We start from the raw sequence: 9,642 nt of genomic DNA, 5'->3' as shown, positions 1-9,642 counted from the left end.
TGATAAAAAAAAAATCCCAAAGTCACTCTCTGAAATACCCCCAAATCCATGTTCCTCCACAAGTAAAACAAAAGACCACTATAAAGAGAGAGAGAGAGAGCGAGACAGAGGCAGCGATCAGTTGGACAATGTTCTATTGATATATCTACAGTGTTAAAGCAAGTCTCTTATCTTAATAATAAAGTGAACTCTAAATACAGGTTTCATGAATTCATGAATACATATTTTGCTGCCCTCCCACAAGGTGATGGCCCCCCAACAGGGGATTTAGCCCCCACACAAGGGGTTCATCCCCCGCACAAAGGGTTTGGCCCCCCAACAGGGGGTTCAGCCCCCACACAAGGGGTACAGCCCTCCAACGGAGGCCAAATGGGCCCCACAGAGGCTACCAACCCCCCTGCAAGGCCCACATGCCCCATCCCAGCCCCCCAATTGCTGCCCCACCTGGCCCCATCCCCCACCAGCTGCTGCAGCACCCCCAATGGCTGCCCCACAAAGCCCCACCCCATGCTCCCCCAGGCCCCGAAGGCTACCCCCACTACTCCAGGCACTATCACTTAAAAAAAAAACCACAGAAAAAGAACAGGAAAAAAATGGAAAAAAACCCTCTGCTTACCTTAGAAGCAGGGGTGGCAGGGGGCTCCAGGGCTTCCTGGCAGAGCCCCCCAGACAGCAGAGGACAGCGGAGGGGCAGAAGGGCCCAAGCTGGGGCCACTGGGGCTGTCACTCTGCCCCACACCCTGCAGGCGGAGCCCCAGTCAGCAGACGGCAGCTTCAACTGCCGGTAAGTGCTGGGGTTTTTTGGGGTTTTTTTTAAGTATGAGGTGGGGGGCAGGGATGGGGGGGTTTGGGAGGATGGGGCCAGCCAGAGCAGGGGGAGGGGGTCTCGGGGGGCTGGCAGGGGGAGGGGCCGGCCCCTGCAGGGTTTGGGAGGTTTGGGGGGGCTGGCGTGGGGAGAGAGGGAGGGCTGCCAGCCCCAGCAGGGGGAGGGGGCCTCAGAGGGGCTGGCAGGGAGAGGGGCCAGCCCTGGCAGGGGTTGGGGGACTTGGGGGGCTGGTGGGGGGAGGGGCCAGCCCTGGCAGTGGTTAGGGGCCTCGGGAGAGCTGGCGGCCAGAGCGTCTCTATGGAGGACCCCGCCTCCAGTTGCCTCAGTTGCCTGCCCCGCTTTTTTATACTTCACTTTTTTTAGAACCCTGGATATCCAGGGGTCAAATTTCTCCCCATGCTGCAAGTTTGCAGCACGGGGAACATTTTTTTGTTCCTGCATGTGCCTGTTGCCCCACCTCAAAGGGGTTTGAGGTGGGGCAAGAGGCATGTGCGCACTTGTGTGGATGCACCCATTGACTCCATTTGTACTAAACCCATTGTTAGTAGCTGAGATCTGTAAGAATTTGCTTCTGCTGGTAACAGTCTAGTCAGCCCATGTGCTTTGCAAAGTGTTTTTAGTGGAAATGGATCATATCTGTTTAGCTCTTGATTATAAATAATGTAGTCCTGAATGCAATGGAGAAGGGTACAATAGTAACTGAGGATTTCAGTCTGAAAAATCACCACTTACAGACTAATTGGCTTTCAGTAGTTTCAGTATAAGTAGCAGCAACATCTATTTAGTGACTGAATCCAAACAGTTTATATCTCCCAGTTGGAAATACAATGTAAAAATGATAAATGTAAATCTGAATTCAGAGTGGTGCCTGTAGTGCTGCCAAGGGAGCAACTTGCAGTGGCAATCTGGATTATACACTACTGATAAACTTTCTATTTATCACAAGGTAAGTGTTAACTATTGGGTTGGAGAACTTTGTCGGTTTTGCCATGGAGGGCATGTTCAGATGTGAGTGGACGTTAGGTTCTCCAGGAACAAGTAGCAGCTTGTGCCTCATCTACTTATCTCTGGGAAACACCTGTGCCACACATGCTTTGGCACATGGCAAGTTACCCCAGGGACAGTAGGGGAGGCTGGAGCAGCTGTGCTGGCCCCAGCAGCCTTACCTGGGGTATTGGGGGCCTCCTGGGGCTGCAGCCACAGAGATCCTGCCAGGCAGAACCTGGCCAGCAGCCAGTGTGGCTCTGTACAACCTGGTTCTGCTTTTCAGCAGTGCATGCTGCCTGAGCATGCACTGTGCTGGTTGGGGTTTTTTTCTATGTTTCTTTTGACCCCTGGATATCCAGGAGTCAAAAAAATGTGCGGGGAAAAAACCCAGCAAGGCACACACTCAGGCAGCGCACCCTTGCAGCATGGAGAGCACTGAACTGTGCAGTATATAGCACCACAAAAATGTTTGTGGTGCCACATACCATACAACCATGCTCATCTGGATGCACCCAGAGAGAGCTGTTCAGTGCATCAGGACATCTTCCCTTTTTTTCCCCTTGTGGAGCTCTGGCTGCACTGATTTCTTCTGTTCCTCTCTAACTGATTTCCCAGTCTGACTTTTATGCATTAGGTTTTGCGAATTCACTATTATATCTTAAACTCCTATGACACCCCCTTCAAATATCTTTAAAGCAAGCTATATAACCATAGTACTTAAGTTATCTCATTACCTTAAACTAGATTACTCATATGTTTTAAGTTAAGCATATGCTTTAGCACTGTGGTAACTTTTAAATCACTGGGGAACACTTGAAATGGGAAGTAATTTAGTGTAGTGCAATACTACCCCCCAAAGTAGAAAATCATACAACTCCCATCGATGCTGAAAGTTTAGCTGATGTAATATGTCAAGGTAAACAACTGCTGGCCAGAAAAAAATAGAAGTAGACAAGATGGAATTATGCTTTCCTTGGGAATTAGGAGTTGAACCAATTTATTGGGATACATTTAATAAGTCCGTGCATCAAGACCAGGGAACTGATGCAAAATATACCACTAGCAAAAATACATTCAAACTAATTGTGGTTTTCTATTTAAATTTTGCTTGGTTCTTGAAATATATTACAGAAGAAAAAAGACTGCCCCTTGGTCATACAGAGTTGTATGTGTATGTTTATTACGAAGACTAGTATTTGGGGTGTCTCCAGTTCTTGCTTCCAAACTCAGATATACTTACCATCATGCCAAGAGTGTAAAGCACTTGTGTTTCCTTCTGGGGATTCCTCAGGGGGTACAGGTTGTAATACAGGTAAAGAATATGCTATACAAACCACCGTTTTGCCAAATCTTGTCATTTTTGTCCCAAGCCTCATGACATCTAGGCTAGGGACAAATATTACACATAAACTAGTTTAAGTGATTGGAAACTGGTTTAAACATGTAACAGAACAGATGTTCAGTGCACATAAACCAATTTGAAAATGGCTGAAAATGGTTTGAGAAAAACCTGGCTGAATGTAGTATCAGATTTAACTGATTTAGGTCAAACCAGTTTATACAGTGTCTGTCCCAGACCCCTTCCTGGTTTAAGTTAATTCAGAGTCCCCCAGAATCTCAGATGCTTTGCTCTCTGCTCCAGCCCAGCAGATCTGGCCCCTTCCCTTTGCTCCCTAGCTGCAGCTCCTGTACAGAGACTGCACTTACAGGGCGTCTGCCTGGCTTCCTCCTGTTCCCACCACCACTCCCTGCTCAAGCAGGGATCCCCCCTCCCTTCTGCCTTACACAGACACCTCTCGGCATTTGCTAGTATACCACATGCTGGCTACATCTGTGCTCTGGGACACAAGACAAAAGACAGTGGCTTAGGGCTCTTTGCAGCTAATCAACAGGTAGCTGGTAATGTCCCTCCATTCCTTCCTTGGAAAAAGTTGTTTAAGAAGTTGTTTCTCTGAGAGCGGGGGGGGCACAGGGTTGGGGGCACAGGTGGTTTTTTTCCTTGATCCTTCCAGTTATGGGTCACAGGCTGAGGAGGGTGAGATGAACTGAGGTAGCGAACAGAAGACTGAGGCCATCGTGAAGGCTTCGGCATTTACTATCACGGTCTGCACTGCAGAGAGAGAGACAGTGGTCTGTTGGAAAGAGACAGCCTCCACTTTACTCCACTGGGGAAGAAGCTCTTCTCAGTCAGAATGGCTGACCTGCTCGACCAGGATTTAAACTAAACTCACCGGGGCATTGGCAGATAACACCAGAGCAAGCTCACCAAGCATCAACCACAAAATCAGCAGGTTAGGATGCTCAAGGGAACCCACTTCTACCCCAGCCAAGAAACAGAGCTTCTCCATGAGTGCAAGGCAGCCTATGGCCTCCAACGGCATACTTACTTGCCTGTACACTAATGCCAGGAGTTTGGGGAATAAACAGAAGGAAGTGGTCCTTCTGCTAAACAAAAATGACTATGATCTCATAGGTATAATGGAGACCTGGTGGGACTCCTCCTATGACTGGACTACATACTGGACTACTACTGGTGGGACTCCTCGTATAAATGGCTATACCCTGTACAGCAAAGATCATACTGAAAAAAGAGGTGGGGATGTAGCCTGTATATGAAGGAGAGCTACATGTCCCTACGAGCTGAGATTGGCACCCAAGGAGGATGACTGGAGACCCTCTGGGTTAGAATACAAGGTGAAGGGGATACACAATGGTAGGAGTCTACTACAGACCTCCAAATCAGGAACAAGACCTTGACCATGAATTCTCCAGGGAACTGGCTGAGGCTGCACATTCTCAGTGGTTGTCATGGGAGACTTCAACTACCCAGACATCTCATGAGAAGAGCACTCAGCTAAATCCGATTGGTCTCAAAGCTTCCTTACATTCGTGGATGAGCTCTATCTGTCTCAAGAAGTTTATGGGCAGAGGTAAGAGGTAAGGTGCTGCTGGACCTGCTACTGGCCAAAGGGGATGATGTGACCTAAGAATCGAAGGGAAACTGGGTGACAGTGACCATGAATTGATCACTTTCTATCCATTGCAAAGCTGGCAAGTCAGCCAGCAATGCAGTAGTCCTCGATTTTAGGAAAGCCAATTTTCATAAGCTGAGAGGGCTTGTTCTTGAGACCCTGAGAGGGCATGATTTGACAGGGAGGGGAGTTCATGGCAAGTGGTTGCTCCTTAAGAACATGATCCTAGAAGCACAAGGGAAGTCTGTCCCAACCCAGGAAAGGTGGTAAAAGGGCTCAGCAACCCCCTTGGCTCAATAGGGAACTCATGGACCTCCTACATCTAAAAAGAGAGGCTTATAGAGGATGGAAGACAGGAAACACCACTAAGGAGGAGTATTCTATACTGGTCCACACCTGTAGGGAGTGAACTAGGAAAGCCAAGGCGGCAACGGAACTCCATCTGGCTACATGAATCAAGGATACAAACATACACCATCTCTTTACCTGGAAGGAGCTTGCTGGGGCCTGCACGGGGAGCATGTAAACCCCAACAGCCAATCAACTTGCCCGCTGCTCACAGCCCCAAGCAGCCACCCAGGGAAAGCAGATGAGTAAAAACCCAGACATTTGCTCTCATTTTAAAGACCCATCCAGACACGAGAAGCCAAAAAAGAGGACATGGATATATGGTAACCCTAATTGTATCCTGCTTGAGTACTTGGGAGAGGGGAACTAGCACCTACTCTTACCCCCTACAACACAACACTGCTTGGCAGGGAGGATCTGTGGGGGAACCCCGCAGCTGCCCCTGCCAGTGTGCACTGCAGTGTAGCCCAGGCTGAGGGCCACAGGGAGAGGGGTACAGAAGCTGCCGGCGGCTTCTGCGGAGGTCAATCTCAGGGGAGACACATCCCCCCCCGTCTCCCCTACGCATCACCTATGCCATCTGTCCCCTGCCCAGTGAGCCAACTCTCCCCAGGGCTTATACTATTCTAAATCACTTTGCAATTTCAAAAATTTGCTACTTATAAACAATAGCAAGGAACTATTTCTTTCTTTGCTCACAAATATCGAAATCTTTCCCAGTCCCAAACTTCAGGCATGTATGGCATCTTCCACTTTGAGCATGTAGCCTAGTCTCTGCAATAAACTTGACTGCACACATCTGTATGACCAAGGGGGAGTTTTTTCTCTTTTGTAATCTATTTAAGGAAACAAGCTTGGAATGGGTGGGCTTTGCACTCTTTACTCTGGTGTGAATGACTTCAAAAAGAGCAAAGAATGGGATCACCAAGCTCCAGGCTTCAATTTGAATTTGGTTCTTGGGAAAGGTAACAGGCAGGCAGCCCTGGAAATGAATATCACCCATTGATCCACAAAACAGGCACAATGTGAGTTTTCCATATGGCACCAATTTACCAAACTGCTTCCTCACCACTGTGCTCTCCATCCCAACCAGAAACACTTACAGCCTCTGGTAGTGCCTGCACAACACCACATGGGACAGCAGCATTTTTAGTTAACCCTTGACAGTTAACCCTGGCACAGACATTTGATAAATGTTGCAGTACCATCCAGAGGCCCATTCATTCTTTGGCCTTTCTGGTCAAACTGCCAAAGGTCTCTGGTGGTATATTTATATATATACAAGAAAGAGCTAAATTTTTTCACATTCCCAAAGTGTAGAATTTAAGAACAATGCCAAAGATCATGTGAGTTGGCAACACTGTGGAAATTTGTGAGACATGAATGTAACCTGCTTGAGTAGACTGGACAGTTTGACACCAGGAAATTTGTGTTTGGTTCTTGACTGTTTGATCCTGAGTAAGTCAATCTGTTCCTTGCTTGTTAGTTTTGTCTACTTAAGTTTGCCAAGGGCCATTTCATAGTGCACACAGAGTAGCTACCACAAGGGGGAGTCTCATCTCAGGTGGAAGTTCTACATACAGGGAACAGACAGAAGTGACAATTTTTGCCTTATCTGGCCACAGAAAGTGGTTTATAGCCATGACAAAACACAAGTGCATGGCTGCAGACCACTTAAAAATGGCCAGGTAGATGAAAATCTGAACCCTCATTGCATGAGGGGTCAGATGAAGATGTTTCAAAACATAGCATCTTCTGTAACTTCTGCCTGTGCTGCCTCCCAGCCTGTTGCTGTTTTCAGAATGGAAGGCGGACAGGGGAGCGGAGGGATTTTGGCCTCGGGTTTTTTTCAACCACTTCGGGGGGACTCCAATATACCCACCCCACCCTCCAGCACCAGCTGAGGTACCCCTAGAAGAGCTTCCTCTGCTCCCTTTCCTCCCTCCCATTCTAAAAACAGGGACAGGCTGGAGGGGAGGAGGGGCCATTGCTAAGGGAAACCAGCTGCAGGCTCATAGGCAGCAGATAGGTTTCCTGTCCCTTCTGTGGGAAAAGGGAGACCCTGGAGAACATGACACTTGAGTACACCAGGCTGCAGGCCCTTCACCTCCAGAATCTCCTCCTGAGGTTCTGATTGAACTTCAACCCCTACCTTTTTATTTTTGGGCCTGTAACAGGGAACCCTAACCCTGTTACTATGGGGCAGTGCTGCCCCTTTAAGACCTGAGTCCAGAGGAACACCAAGCACCAGGAGGGTAGGGGTTAATAGCCCAACCACCCAGGCTGGTCAGCTGATAGGAAGGGGATAGGCCTCTGGGCACATATAAACCCCAGGGCCAAGGCTGGCAGGATGAGGTCTCTGGCAAGTGGCCAGGGGAAGAAAGCTCCTGCACAGCAAAAATACCCAGGAACACTGTGGCTGCTGGCCAGCCTGTTGCTATGGCTAATGAGTCTCCAAGAGTCTACAAGGTACCCAGAACTGGGGGGTACTCAATATTTGTGGAGCACTTTGGGGTTTTTAAGGAGCCAGAATGCGGCTTGTAGGACTTGTATTATGTTATAGCCCGGGGGCTCATGTTTATGTTACAGTTTTATCCAGTGGACCGGGCTGAGGCTATTTGGAGAGGAGGAGGCCTCATTGGGGCACACTACTGTGCAAAGCCCCAGCGCCATGGGGGCCATAGTGCCAGGGGATGATCAGACCCCAGCTCCAGGGGGGTGCAACACCAAGAGGTGCAGAGACAGGGGGCAGACCCCAATGCCCTAGGTCACAGGTCAACATTTATGTACCATCTGCGAGGCATGGGTCACTGTGTAGGGAATGTTTGGAGCAGTAGATAGTGACCCCTAGCATTGGGGTAGTAAATGGGCAGCCTCCCACCTGAGTAACATCATAATTACTGTTCTATCAGGGCATGGCAGGTGAGATAATTTGGTGGGTAGCCCAGAGACAGAGGGTCAGGCCTACATTAGACAGGCCTGGGGATGGACCCCTGTAACAGGGCCCCACCAGGTCCCAGGACCTCCTGGTCAACCTTCTCCTGGCCCTGGCCAAGTGGTCCCTCTACTTGACCAGGAAGGAGGCTCTGGCCAGGAAGGTGCCCAGAGACTGCAGGGCTGCTTTCCTCTCACTTGTCTGAGCACATTTCCAGGCAGAGCACCAGTGGGTGGCATCCACTGGCTCCTTGGATGCCTTTGAGGACCAGTGGGTGCGGCCTGGGGGGCTCTGCTTGGTGTCCCCCTCTGGATAACTTATTTTCACATTTTGATCCTTTGACCCCCACATCACTTCTATCCTGTTTTTGATTTTGTTGTCCCAAGAAATTAGTTGTATCTTTCACCCTTTGGCCCCACAAAGGGGCTACTAGTTAGCTGGGTTGGCCTTAAGGCCCACATTAATATTGAAGATACAAATAGACAGGCAGCAGATAGGTCTCCTGCACCTTCTGCATGCAGAGGGAGGCCCTGGAGCACATGACACTTGAGTGCATCAGGCTGCAGCCCCTCTACCTCCAAAACCTCTTCCTGAGGTTCTGGTTGAACTTCACCCCCTATCTTTTTATTTTTGAGTCCCACCAAGTCCCAGGACCTCCAGATCAACTTCCTTCTGGCCCTGGCCAAGTGGGCCCTGTACATGACCAGGAAGGAGGCTCTGGCTGGGGATTGTGGGGTCACATTCCTCTAACTCATCCATGCACATTTCTGGGCAGAGCACCAGTGGGCAGTGTCCCCCAGCTCCTTGGATGCCTTTGAGGTCCGGGGGGCATGGCCCAAGGGACTCTGCTTGGTGTTCCCCTCAGGCGCATTTCTTTTCACACTTTGAACCTTTGACCCACACAACACTTTGATCCTGTTTGGTGCTATAAATGGCAGCGGGACTGAGACCAGTTCTTTAGTTGCATAGTCTTGAACACTTGTCGAATGACAACAGTGTAATTGATGTTGTTCTGCTGAAAGTGCTACCTTTGAGCTATAATGTCGGGACAATGCTGGCTTGTTGTCACTGAAAAGTCCCCAGAAAGTGTGTTCAACCTGGCTGTCTGCATTCCACCTACCTAAATTCTCCCTATTGTTTTCTTTAGATACAGTGGATCCAAGTTCTGCGTTAACAAAATTCCAGCCCAGTATTTTTCTTTCTTTCCTCACCTAAGCAGCTATTTGGTGGTAGTGATGGGTGGTCTGTTTCATACAAGTGGCTGCATTGGTAGAATAGGCGCCAGTCACAGGGCTCAAGTGCCTATATACTAATGCTAGGAGCATGGGGAACAAGCAGGATGAACTAGCGCTCCTGCTTGCACTAAACACCTATGACTTAGTGGGGCTAACAGAGACCTGGTGGGATTCATCCCATGACTGGGCGGTACATATTGAGGGCTATAGATTGTACAGAAAGGACAGGTCGGGGAAGAAAGGGGGGGGGGTTGCACTTTATGTCAGTGAGCAATATACATCAACCCTCATCAAGACAGAATCCGAGGCTGAGGAAGTAGAAGGATTGTGGGTTAGGCT

This window comes from Alligator mississippiensis, chromosome 2, assembly GCF_030867095.1.
Source record: "Alligator mississippiensis isolate rAllMis1 chromosome 2, rAllMis1, whole genome shotgun sequence".
Classification (NCBI taxonomy): Eukaryota; Metazoa; Chordata; order Crocodylia; family Alligatoridae; genus Alligator; species Alligator mississippiensis.
Note: the sequence above shows the minus strand (reverse complement) of the source record.